The sequence below is a fragment of the Somniosus microcephalus genome, chromosome 2, assembly GCF_052327205.1.
Source record: "Somniosus microcephalus isolate GS21.2 chromosome 2, FLI_Smic_1.0, whole genome shotgun sequence".
Lineage (NCBI taxonomy): Eukaryota > Metazoa > Chordata > Chondrichthyes > Squaliformes > Somniosidae > Somniosus > Somniosus microcephalus.
In genome coordinates, this window is record NC_140988.1 from 305,497,618 (window position 1) to 305,512,037 (window position 14,420).

Sequence of the window (14,420 nt, forward strand, 5' to 3'; positions counted from 1 at the left end):
GATTTGAACTTAAGTAAGAAATCCATAAATAGGACCATTAGATTATGTTCAAATTCAGATCAAGGAGGAGTCCAACAGTTGTTATGACAATTTTAAATGCGAATCAAGAAAGAAGACGACTACAAACAGTTTAGTGGAGATGTACCAGATGCCAGAACCAATACTCTGTGGAAGATGGAATTGTTTCAAACTAGCAGTTAAACTACCTGCTGATCAAAAGAGATGTTTTGTTTTTATAGTAAGATCCCCTGAGATATAGACTTAAACAGGAACAGCATGATTGCTACCTGTAGCTTTGCTATATAAACTGAAAAGGGCTGACTTTGCCAAGCACATACTCTAATCCTCAAAACTGAATATTACTGAAATGCTATACTAAATTGAACCCAGCTGTGATACTGTAATTCTGACTGAATTATGCTACGAGAAACAAGACTTGCATTTCTATAGCACCTAATGAGATCTGTGAGATATGTCTGATAGAACTACAGTCCCAATACAATGAATAACTTTGAAGTGAACTGGCAGTAGGCATACTTGGTTGCCACAGATCGGTCCTACAAACAGCAATGAGATGAACAAGCAGTTAATCTGTTTCTGGTGGTGTTAGTTGAAGGAGGAATGCTTGTCAGAACATCAGGCGATATCCACGTTCTTCATCACATAATGCCATAGATTCTTTAAAATCCACCCTTGCAAAAGTAGACTGTCCCACCCAAAGGACAGCATCTCTAACTGCAGCACTCCTCAAGGCTGCATTGGAGCATCAGTCTTGATTAAGTGCAGTTGAGCCAAGCTCATACCCGTTAAATTAAAAATGACTAATGCTGTTATAGTACAACTCAAAAATTAGTAATTGTCCCTTTTTACTGCAGAGAAGTAGTGTATTAAAGAATTATTAGTTGTACATCAAACTGTGTTCTGTTCAGTCATTCATTTCTTTTGGATGAGCCAAGAGTTACATGGGTCCTTGTAATGAGTTGGTTTATCAAGGATGACCTCAAGGACCAAATTAGGCATCAGACATAAAAACCCTAGAAACAAACCTAAATTACAATCCATTATTTCTACAGCGTTTTACAAAGCCAGAAAGGATTAGAAAGCAAATATAATCTTTCAATTGTGTTCCAACTATGTAATTTGGGAAACATTCCAACCCAGCATTATTCTATTTAAAGTTCTTAATTACTTCAATAAATTGCTTTACCCAAAGGATATGCCATTTTGATTAAAATATATGTACTTGCTAACAGACAGCTTTAATGTAATTTGGCTGGGCGGGGGAGGTTGGGGGTGGGGGTTGGTGGGGGGGGGGGTTTGTTGGTTCCAGCACTTCACCTTCACTTCTGGGATTTAGTTTCCAATTTAACCCAGGCAAATGGGATGGAAGTCTTCTTTCTATATGAACTGTATGGGTACTAGGTGGAATGAATTTGGTAAAATTAGACTGGATTTTCTGCAGGGCATTCCCTTCAGAAGTGTGGTGGGACAGGACTTCCACCCGCTCAACAGCGCTAGTACTGACCCTTCTAGCATCAGATTAATTATGGTTGAGCGCCAGGCTTTAAAAGTACCTTTGATTGGGTGTGTTATTGTGGGGTGGGAAATAGTGTACTGCTAGCTGTGGTTTGGATACAGCATGCACAATTTTCAAACAGAGCAAAAGGAGTTTTAATTTGGATTTAACTATGCTATGCTATGCTGGACCTGACAGTGTTTGATGTTGACACTGGGTGCCAAAAACGGTAAAACATTCCACTTCCAAGGCTGTTTATCTTTCATCTTGACTCTCTGTTCAACTTGTCCATCCATTCCCACTTTATCTTTCTGCCTTTGGCCTTGTACAGCTCCAACCAAGATCAATGCAAACTTCAAGGGCATTAGGGTAAATTCAGTGAATCATACTCCGACAGGGGAGCAACACTCAAAGGGAGCGTGGGTCAGAGATAGGACTACCACAATATGGCCCCAATTCTCTGACTCTCACTCCTTTTCAGCATGGTTCTCCACTGGGAGTATAGGATCAATTAATTTATCCTAGCATCCCATTTTTCTCCTGTGTACCCGTGCAAGCCTCTAGTCTGAATCCTGATTTCAGCAACTTTCCCAACAATTCACCCCCATTTCTTGTCTGTTTGTATCTCTTACCTTCCTCTTCATTTTCCTCCATTTTGGAGAGGTTTTTTTTGTATATCTTTTCTATGCCTTTTAACCAGCTTACTTAAATATTTTCATGCCATTTTATTCTTTTTATGCTTTGTCATTGCCTCACTGAGCTGACCTTTGTATATTATCCACCAGCTTTCATCTCATTCCAGCTTTTGAAAGTACCTATTTGTTGGTAGTTCAACCCATTAACTTCTCTCGGTGACAAAAGTCAGTATTCTTAACTCTTGACTTCTGCCTATTGTTCCTCTCACCACCACCACATCACGCCCCCCCCCCAACCCCACCCACCTTGTTTTATTCAGTTCATTAAAGAGATTGCTTATCTTCCACATTCCAGGTCTAGCAAAGAGCCTACACCCAGCACATTACTGTTTCCGCTGCACTTCCTGCAAAGTTACAGTGGCAAACCAGGAACAGCTCAGAGGAAATTCCCAGCCCGTGTCTTTTCTCCCTTCAGAAGCTGATGGACCTGCTATGCATTTCCAGCAATTCCTGTTTTTAATTCCCTCATTCCTATTGCAGGTATCATGGAACTCTTTATTCTTATTCATCATTGTTTATGACAGTGAAAATTGTAATTGGAAATGAACCACCTAGACAAGACAGAGAGGAGAGTACGGCCGAGTCACCGACAATGTATTGCAAGGGCAGGATCTGCAGTGGTTTGTCATTATTAGAAGGGTACCACCAGAAAAACTGCAAAGAAAATGATTTGTGTTCTTCAAAGCAGGCACACCAAATCAGAGCTTAGCATCCCCACGCCCTGATCAAACGTCTCCTGTTGCCCTCTTTTTCTGTATATCCTGCATTTCTATTCAATTCCTGCAATTTTTGTGGATATGTGATTGTGAATGCTCAATCAACAAATCTGCCTCCACACTTTTCCCAGTCCTTTGCTTCTCTTTAGTGTTTCTTTTTCTGGATATTCCTCTGCTGTTGATTTTTTCTTTCTTCTCTGCTGCTTCTCTGTTGCTAACTTTTATATTCCACTCTTGTTTCTCTGCTTCTCCTGTTGACTGCTCCCACTTACTCCTGTTTTTCTTTCTTTATGCTCAGTGTCCCTCTGTGCCTGCTCCATATCTCGTGTCCCTTAGTTCCATTCTCTAACCCGTTCTGCCTGCTTCTCGCTCTTTTTTTTCTATTCTCCTCCCTGTTGTCTTTCTTCTGTTTGATCTGCCCACCTAATTTACCTGTGCCTAATGCACTTCAAGGGACAGGAGTGAGGCAGGTTGGGCAAGCAAAGCACTGGCAGACCAATCGGAGGGGAATATAGAAACAGATTTAGTGGGAGAGGAATAGGGGAGCACAGACGGCTGGAGTTCTGCATATTACAAAGGTTACTCAAAATTAGTGGCCCGAATTTTTCAGTGTAATTACAGCACAAGAGTGGCGCTGCATCTAATTTTCAGAAGATATTTGCACGTAACTGATTTACACCAGTTTTACGGCAAAACATCGGTCCATGCAAATTTCCTTGACTGCACTGTTTCTGTGATAGGTCAGCCGAAATCGTCTGCTCTTCATTTAAATAGCTCCAACCCCTGGTGCAAAAGACCAGCTCATGCGACTCTCCTGCATTTACGCTAGTTATGTGTTGGCGTAAATTTACGTTAAAATACGCAACACCACCTAAGTCACCTGATATCGGTGTATCTGAGATTTCTGGAGTTTGATACCGATTTTCTTTGCGACTTTTAAAAAGATTTGTCAATGATGTAAACTCATTCATTTATTTGTCAATGTGACTTATCGTGTCTTCCTGACCCCATCTACCATTGGCCCTCGCTGTAGATCTAGCTTTGTGAATTAGATGGTCAACTATAAGGACAAAGTTTTGTGCTCTCCACAGCTGGCTGAACAAAACATTTGCCTTATGCACTAGCTAATAGCCAGCTTAGGTAATTGTGAAGTGTAAAATCATTATTATTACGGGTGTGTGTAATGACTAGCCAGTTGTCTGCCATTTCTAATAATTAATTCAGAGTTTTACGAAAGGGCAGTTGCCATGAGATACTCTAGATTTTTGAAATCTAGAAAAAAAATGTAAGAGAACAAACTATGCTCCTTAATTTTTAACAGCACCATACATGTAACAAGATAAGATGTGACAGATTTTGCCTACAATTACAGAATGTTTGATCATTATGGGGTTCAGTGATTTTGGTTGATTCATTGGAGAAACTGATTTGTGTTCATCCCACCCTCTCAGTCTGACCTTGAACAACTCTGTACCGGTCGATAACCTATAATCTCCTGGAATTACTTTGTGTTATTTGGGAAATGGCACAAACGGTGCAGAAATAATATAGCCTTGATGGATTTTTGAGCTATTGAGGATTAATAAACTGTGATTAATTGATAGTAGTCACATTATTGGGTGAATAACCATTTACTGCATAGACTGTTCAGAATCTGGTGGTTTTCCATATTGGCTTTAAAGCCATGCTTCAAATCACAATTTTTCAGACCTTCTACAATGAAGCTAAATAAATATGAAATGTTATTAAGATTAAACTATAAAATATTATCTCAGTGTGATCAGCACTCTTGTCCATCAGCAACTAAGCAGGGAACATCAAAAGAAATGAACAAAGAAATAATTGCTCTATTTGACGCTAATGGCTATTACATTGAATTGCTCTTACCATTTAAAGAAAGGCATCTTTTACTGTCAGTTATCTATGATTATATTTAACAATCTAAAAATTCAAGTGTACACTATGTACATGACTGTGACCTTAGCATAACCTCCCCACCACCATCACACGTACACATACCACCTCCATTTTTAAAAGGCGAGCTAAGATGTTCATTTTGTGCTCATTGATCTAAGAGATGTTGGTGCTGGGGAATGATTCACTTTCCATTTCCGGCACCAGCGGCCAGCATTAAGCACTCTCAGGTCATGAATAGCACAGGTAGATGCAGAGTCAAGCTCCTTCTACTCTACCTCAACAATCAGTGTGAGCCCCATTTTACAATACCATCCCATAATGCATCAATTTTCAACAACATTGCAGATTGCTGAACTTTTCATCATATTTAAGTCGTTAAGTGCAGCTTCCAAAGTGTCATAGGAACATTATTACAAATGCATTGTGAATGGCTGATTCTCTGCCTTTTCCACTGATAAAATTCTATTCAATAAAATCACCCGCATCAAAATTGTCTCCACCTGCCATTTTCCTGGAACATTATGAAAGTCTACAAAAAACTAAGTTTAATTTATTTTGAAAAACAGGAAAATGTACCACTACAATTTTAATAAAGAATGAATTCTTGTCACAATTGTAAAGAAAAATAAATAAAAATTCTGTTAATTAGTACCTATAAACACTTAAAAGCCCTGATTTTAATTTGCGTGTGAGTGGCAAGCGTGGGGCCAGTGGGCTGTGTGTCAAGCTGAGTGTCAAAACGTGAGGCCCAGCCCATTTTAACTCTCAGGCCTCAATTCTATAGACCAGGCCTGCATTGTGACCAAACTCAACGTCAATGAAGTTGGGCTGGTGAGTGGGAGTTGGGTGAGTGTTGCAGGAGGCTGCAGCTGGGGACCTGAGGGAACGATCCCCGACAAGGTAAGTGGGGGGTGGAATCCAATGTGATTGTGGGAAGCCCGGGTCTTGCTAGGCGCAAGGATTCCTTGTGCCCTCCTGCGCCTCCTGCCTCCTCCCCCACCCCCCAACACCCCAAGGAAATCTTAAAAAATTAAAAATATTTAATCATTTTGTCTCTCTTCTGGGTCTTCTGATCCTTGGTAACCCTGGCAAGGCTGGCACAAGGTGCCAACCTTGCTGCTGCTATTTAAAATGTGTTTGGGGTTTAATTATATCATTAGATCCAGACTTTTGAATCTCAATCAATCGCCTGTCTGGGGCCCAGGCTTCAGCCATTGTTTGAAACGCACCTGTTAAAATGGTGAGTGCCGCGCTGATATTCTAACCCTCAAATGCCCCTGTTCTCATCAGGTGCAGGGTATTAAAATCACTGCTTAAATTTCAGTAAAGGTAATTCATGAAGCCTTCTTAAGTAGAACTACGGGTTGCAATAAAAATTGAACATGCACAGCAGATTGGTCAGCATCTGAAAGAGAACGGCAGTTTAGGAAGGACCCTTCATTGAAGGCTCTGACAAACAGCTACGCTGAAAAGTAAGGCGACCTTTCCATTTCAGATGCTGACTGACCTTTCCAGCATTTTCTACTTTTATATCCGATTTCCAGCACTTTCTCTACCAATATTTTATCTTGTGCTAGTCTAATAAATCCTATAGTGCTATCAGGCCACTGGGTTGTTTGTGTTCTATCACAGAGCCTATATGTATTTGTATGGTAGCGAGGGGAGAGAATGAGAGACTGAATTGATTGCCCACATCAGAAGAGTCGCTACCAAATTCCATTGTAATGGTTCTGAAGTAGTCTGAGGCAATGCTTTCAGCAAATTCCTCAAAGTAGATGCATAAAATCTTCAACCACACTAAAGTCAAAATTAAAAGGTGTAAAAGGAGAGTGTGTAAATCTCAAAAAAATATAGCTCCTTGACACTTTTATTTACTTTGTCTTTCCCTGATACTTATTAAAAGTAATAAAATAGAAGTGACTCATATGACACATTTCACAAGGTGACCCTCACTTTCATTTCATATTTATGAGTTTTGTAGATGGAAGATGTAAGTCCCAGGGCCAAACGTAAACAGTACTGAATCACCAAATTACAACATAAATAGCACAACTCGCCTCTCATATGAATAAAATATTTGACAATTGGAAAGATATGTAATGTCAATCTAGCTGTGCAAACCATTATACAGCTCATACAAGATAGAACCACTCAAGTCTGCTCAGTATGCTTACTAATATTTTGTCCTTTCCTGTCTGAGCTAATCATAGCTGAACTTCTGTTTTTGTCAGTACAAAAATGTAAATGGGCCACAAATGCTGTATCAGTTATTAATGTCAAAGTTGCTCAAAGGATCAAGAAGTAGAAGGTACAACTAATGGACCAAGATGGACCAAATGGCATATTTCTCTGAAGTGCAGATCTCCATCCAAATTCACTCCTGAAGAATGCTACAAGTTGCCATGAACAGTGATTAGGTGAGCGATGAAGAACAGGCAGCACAGGAATGCGACTTGGCTAAGTTCAGTCAAATCTTACTCAAGCTCATTGAACTTAAATTTGGTCTGACATGATTAAAAAGGCCATTCCCACCCCTGAGGTCTATTATAACACCAGGACTTGCATCAGTAGCAACATATGTTCCTATTGTTTCCTTGTTGTCATTGAAAACAAAATAAATCCCTCCAAGAGCATTCTTAAGGGCCAGTTATATTACAATTTCTGCATCAATGTGACAGTTTTCACATCACATTGACAGAGAAACTATAGTGTGACTGTGGTATGAAGCGGCTAATCCGTGGATGCTTCTAATTTTGGCAAGCAGATTGAGGTGTCTCAAAGAAATAGTCCCACACCACTTGGGCTTCACACTAGCAGCAATCTAACTGGAATTGGAACTGGTGTGAAGCCATCTTTTTAACCATTTAAAAGTGATGTTTAAGAAGTGTTGAGATTAGCCAATTTGTTGATACAGGTAGACTACCCTTTATCCGGACTTCCGAAAACCGAAACCCTCTAAAAACCGAAGGTTTTTTCGTTCAGCGTAAGTCGTGCGTACGACTTACGCTGAACGAAAAAACCTTTGGTTTTTAGAGGGTTCCGGTTGCGGAAGTTCGGATAAAGGGTAAGTCGTGCGCACGACCCCCCGCCGACCCCCCCGCCAGCCCCGACAACCGCCGACCCCGCCAGCCGCCGACCCCCCCCCGCGGACCCCGCCGGCCCCGACAACCGCCGACCCCCCCGCGGACCCCGCCAGCCGCCGACCCGCCAGCCCCGACAACCGCCGACCCCCCCCGCGGACCCCGCCAGCCCCGACAACCGCCGACCCCCCCGCGGACCCCGCCAGCCCCGACAACCGCCGACCCCCCCGCGGACCCCGCCAGCCGCCGACCCCCCCGCGGACCCCGCCAGCCCTGACAACCGCCGACCCCCCCCCGCGTACCCCGCCGGCCCCGACCCCCGCCGACCCCGACTGACTTACGCTGAGTGTCAGCGTAAGTCGTGCGCACGACCCCCCGCCGACCCCCCCCCCGCGGACCCCCGCCGACCCACCTTCCGAAATCCGAAATTCTCCTTTATCCGAAACTCGGCTGGTCCCGAGGTTTTCGGATAAAGGATAGTCTACCTGTATTAGCTTATTTCTGGCCTTTCAAATAATCAGGATTGAGTGCAAACCAATATGATGGGTATATTGCGTTTAATCGGAGTTTAAGACGGAATATAACACACTAGTTATACAGCAAAAACATATGACCGTGACAAGCAGCTGGTACCGGTCCCGATCAGACAGACGGCTGGCGTGCGCGAACAGCTCTTCGGCTTATGGCCTTTCTCATTCTTTTCCTCTCTTCTAGAACTGCCAAGAGTGTTAAACTAGGGTCAGCAGGGTGCCCCCTCAGAAGAGTGTTAGACCATTGGTCACTCTTGGAAGCTCTCCACTTCACCGTCCGCGCTAAGGGCTTTTCGGGTCTTGCTTTTATTCTCTTTTTTAGGGGTGGACCTGATGTAAAATATGGACAGGACCATTTAACCTGTAAGAGTTCTTCTTAAACCAAGGTGCCCAATGGTATGTCGAGTTCTTTGTCTTAACTTTCAGATGAAAGCCCTCTGCTAAGGGGTCTCATACTCTTCCCTCACATGTCTTTCCTGTTTTTACATCTGATTTCCTCCTATCTCTCCCATCCTTATCCTCCCTAGTTTGGAGTCAGACATGCCATTCTCGGCATTCAGATGTTCGTAGCTGCTTGTTATCAGTTACTTATGTTCACGCTGTTCATGTAGCTTTAGCTATGCAAAACTAACTATTTAATTCCATTATCAGACTATTGCATCATGGAATGAATCATTAAATTCCCAAAGATATCCTCTATTCTATTCTCATGCATTGGTTAACTTAAAGCAACTTTGTTAAATAAAGTCAAAATCCTAACTTAGCATTATAGTATGATTATTAGCAGTAATGGAAGAAACATAGGCATTGAGCCTTAGTTGGTCAAATTAAAGATACATAAAACAAAGTTGAAATCCTAACTTACAAACAACAGATAGCTAGCCTGGGAAGCAAGGTCATATATGACTTGTCACGGTGCAGGATGTTATTACATCCGCAGGGAACCAAAAACATAAGCAAATTCTAAGCATCTATCCAGCTATTCTGAAGAGACACTTTTGTCTCAAGTTCTAATACAATCATCTAAACACAGTATTATTCACGTCACAATTTAATTTGCATAACCATATACATTTTAGATACCCCTAATTTCTAACAGAAGCCCTAGATGGTCTCGGACTACATTTACACTTTTTATGATGGTGAAGGGCTTTTGGGACAGTTGATTCTTTACTGACTATGAAGTTTTTGCTATCATGTTATGTAAGCTCCCTGCTGTTGTGTCCACTGCTCTAAAACAGATTCAGATGACTAACAGTATAAAATGGGCCATAAAGAAAATATATTCTTACTGTTTGATTGTAAGAGCTAGATTCAGAAGAGAAGGGATCAATGCATGTTCCCAATATCGTCAATTGGATCCACAAGTTGAACCAGATCATGTGAAGCAAGTATCTTAACTGGTGTACGTCCAGATTACTAGGAGTTTTCTTCTTTATTGGGGCCCTGCTGGACTATCAGGTAGCAGTCTTGATGATGGTTGTGGAGAAAACTGGGGTTCAGACTATCACATCTTCCCAGCTTTAGAAAGATGCAATTTTTTTCCAAGTAGGGAATAATGATCAAAACATTAGTTTGACTTATGAGATTTCATAAAAGCTGGAACATATAGTAGAACGGTGAGCAGCAAAAAGAGAAAGACAGGTTAGTGTTCGGAACTCAGGACAGACTCAATTCTGACAAAGGTTCACACCTGAAATGTTCACGCATCTTTTCTCTTTTAGATCCTGACAGACCTGCTGTATATTTGTAGGATCTTCAGTTTGATCACCAGCATTTGCTGTTTTGCGTCTTATCTTTTTAAATGTTGCCATTCTCTATTTATGTGGAAACAAATGTAATTGAGGTAGCAAACTATCCCCTAAGGGTTAAAATAACAATGCCATTGTTTGACCTAGCAGTAGTTCGATTCAAAGCCAGCACGCTTAAATGTTTATTTCGATTAATGACACAAGCATATAGGAAAGACATGATCATTTTTAACCTGTAATTTTTGCTGCCTACTATCTGCAATCAATCGATACAATTGGCACTGAGGCACAGAAAGCTGTAGTTCGGTAGAATGACAGCCCTTCTGCAGGCAATTTTTCTTACTTAGCACTCGGGAGCATCCTATTTTTTTTGGGGGGGGGGTAAGAAAATAGGGGACAAGGAAGAAAGTAGCTTGCATTTTCTTTTTAAATCGGCCAGGTAGCGTAATTCATTGTGAATCTGTCCAGAAACTACATGACAGAGGCACCTTTGACACCGGTGATCAATACTAATAGAATAGATCAAAAGGACATGGTTGTGAATACTGAAAACATCCATCGTTCGTTGGCAATTAAACTAAGGAAGGCTGAGCTAACATAATAAGATGAACACTGTGGCTGGCACGCCTGAGACTCAGAGCTAGTTTTGTGTGATCACCAAAAGACGAAATGGAGGGAGTCGTAACCACTAACCGTAACTTTCAAATTCTTGCTGTTCACTGGCTGTTTATAGCAAATATCTATCATTGTGTGGAAGATACAAACGTAAATCATTGTTTTATTATTTATATCCCTAGTTTTCACCACATGTCCACATACCCCTCTGCAGCCACCTTAGCAGGGAAATCAATGTTTCAGGCTGTGGACTTCTTCCTGACTGAAGATGATCTTGCTCTCTAAATGGCTTGTCGTGAGCTTAAACCTGTTCAGTAAGGGCAGGATGAAGCATGTCTAACTGTTTTAAAGAGATATTTTGCTTGATGCTGTATCCCAGTCTCCTACATTTGTTGTCACTTAGGAAATGATTAATGGCATCATCCCCAAAATGGCCAGAGCTACTTCTGACCCAAACACCTTCAAAAGGCTTTAGACCTAGAAATCAATCTTCCCCCCTTCTTTTTCTCTCACTTGCTTGCATCAGCTTTGACAGTGACGGGAAGATTTCCTCCATGTATTATATGTATAACAAAACCGTAAACCTATTTGTAAAGAATGCGTTTACAATTTTGCTACACATACCACGCAGAGCTCCCTGGGGCTTCAATTTCTCTGGTAGGGCACTGGTTAGTGCATTCACATAAAACTCATTTGTGTGCTGTTTTAAATTAAACTGGTTAACCACTGCTTTAAAATAATGTACAAAGGAGTTTTATTCAACTGTATTAAGAAGTGCACTACTACAGCAGTAGAAGATCTGTGTCCATGTTCTCTGGGGTGGTGAGGATCCAATTTCTCAATGTAGAGATGTAGACCATGCATTAATTTCCCTACCTGCTTAATAAATATCACAGAGAGAACCACATCATAGCCTTATCCCAAAGGTAAAAGGGTCACATTCTAACCGACTGCATCAACCAGCTCTCTACACTTCCCCCATTCTATAATGCCATTTAAATTTCTGTCATTTCTTTTATCCAAATAATATTTTACTTTTGAGTCTAGTCACTGCCAGTTGTGCCTTTAAATCAGCCAAGTACACAAAGATCACTGACTGAATTATTTTTAATATAAGAAACTGACCAGGAATTGACAAGTACATAATTGAAAAAGAGATTGGATGGCTTGAAGAATGAAATGGTAATACTTCTGCATTTATAGTGCACCTAGAATAGATTCATGGCTGGTGCACATTTTTCTTTTGCACTTTGTAGTAAAATATATTCTACAGTTCTTCAAAAGACTGCTGAATGAGATCCTAACCAAAACTTTCACCCTACAGTGCTAGCACTCCTGCCCTCATAAATCCTTGCCAGAGTATTGACATGCAAAAAATACTTATTTAGGTATTTATTGAAGGATAAGAATTACCCTTGTTCTGACAAAATAATCTTTTAGAATTATTACACCATTTTGAGTGATCTGTTATTTCTATAAATCTGTCTCTCTCTTTCTTTGTCCTTCTATCTGTTTCTTTGTTTGTCCAGCTTTCTCTCTCGCTTTGTCTCTTTCTCTGTCCCTCACTATCTGTCCATCTCTTTTTTTGTCATTTTCTCCCTCTCTGTCTGGCCAGCTTTTTCCCTCTTTTTGTCCCTCTCTTTCTCCCTTGTTATCTGTCTGTCCCTCTGTTCATCTGTCTGTTTATTGCTGTTAGTATTATGGTGAGGAAACCCCAGACGGGCTTCCTAAGTGCTATTTTTCTGGTTCTTTGATCTAAAGTAATAAAATATGTACAGCGCATATGGCTACACACAGTAAATCATATGTTTTTGTACATTGATTTTTATTCCCAATTGGGGAGATTGGGAGTTTTGATAAATCATTTTGAAATGCTTGCTGCTTACCAGTATATTAGAGGTTCTCTGAATTATGCTGGATTGGTTCTTAGTGTTATACTGATTACAACATTTTGTAGATAATTGTGACCAATATTTGAATGTTGCCTTCATAAAGAGGATGCTAACCCTAATTAAACTCTTATTGCACTTGGCTTGAAGACTGAAAGGTGGATGATTGTAAGATGTTTTAAATTGGTGGTACCTTGATAACATTTTATTCTACAAAATAATGAATACTGAAATGTGTATGGGAGTATCTTATTTTTTGAGAAGCCTAGGAGTAAACACAAAATGCTGATGTTACGCTTTGGCTTTTTTTTATGAACACTGTTTCTCTTTCAGCAGTTGTATGAGATTCACTACAAGGAAGTCCCTTGTGATCTGGTAGTCTGTATCTTAGGCTGTGTAGCCCAAGGCTAACAATTGCCCTGTTTAGCAGTAATGCCAAGCACTACAGCTAATGTAGGATTCCCACTACATCTCATGCCTTTTCAAAGATGGAAAGTATCAGACACAGGATCTGAGTGTTTCAGACTAAAACTAGTGATTGAAATATATTTAAACCTTAACAATTTACAGCAGCAAAGACATCTAACAGGCAGTATACTGAACATAGTTCTCTTTAAAATATATAAACACGGTCCATAAGTCATAATTTAGCCTTCTCGAGTTTCAGATATGCTACAGTAAAAGCAAACAGTCCAGTAAGCTCTATAAAGTAGTCCTTCTATTCCATGAAGCCATCTTTTGTGAGAATGGTGTAGCATCGTCTTTTGTTATGGTGTTTCTTCCTTCTGACATCTTCAGAATGAGAAAAAGAATGGATAAACTAGGGCATAGCACTCTTAAGGATAATTTTCCCTTTAGAAGGTAGGATTACTTGTCAAGCTTCGTAAAATCAAATATCAAATTAACAATGCTGTTTTGCCTCATGGAGGCACTCGTGACTCTGTACAAATTCTGGGTTTAGGGGCATAGCATACTGTTGGCAGGCACCTGCACCATTCATGACATGACTTGGGTGCCCATCTCAGATTGGGTTGAGGGGGAGGGGTTAGAAGTAGCTGCTGCACCTGGCCACAGTATAAGTATACTGAAGTCAAAAGTAGGTAAAATCGGGCAGGGTGTAAAATGGGCGGCCGATCCAAACCTGTCAGTTCCCCACTGGGCGGGTTAGGTTAAAATTAACCCCCAAATCTTTTACTGCTGAGAGGATACCAATGAGTTCATTTTACAAGCATTTACTACCATGTACAGTGTACATCAGAGATCAGGGTGTCATCACTCTGGATCAAAACATGACCCTGTTATTTGTCAATGGAAAGGTGTGCACTGTGCAATGCGCACACTCAAGAGTTATTGAATTACAAATACATTGAACTCCATGTCAACCTGAGAGATGTCAATGTGGAGATGTTTATGTGAACTTTGGAATATAGCTTTTATATAAATTTGGAATACACATCAAAGGCACTGAGTGGCTTCCCTGATGTCTTAGCTGGTAAATGCACTCTATTGTGTGGGACTGAATCATACATACCAAAGAAGGTTCCAAGTTTGTTTCGGAAGCTGCGTTGAGTTCGCTGATTTCAGCTGGGGCAATGGTAGGGACATGTGTGTACTTTCAGCAGAGGTTGCTGCATAGTGATGGTGAGCAAGAATTGGCCTCGGTATTCCTCAACTAGGAAAGTGAAAGATCAACCAGGTCTCCAACTCTTTA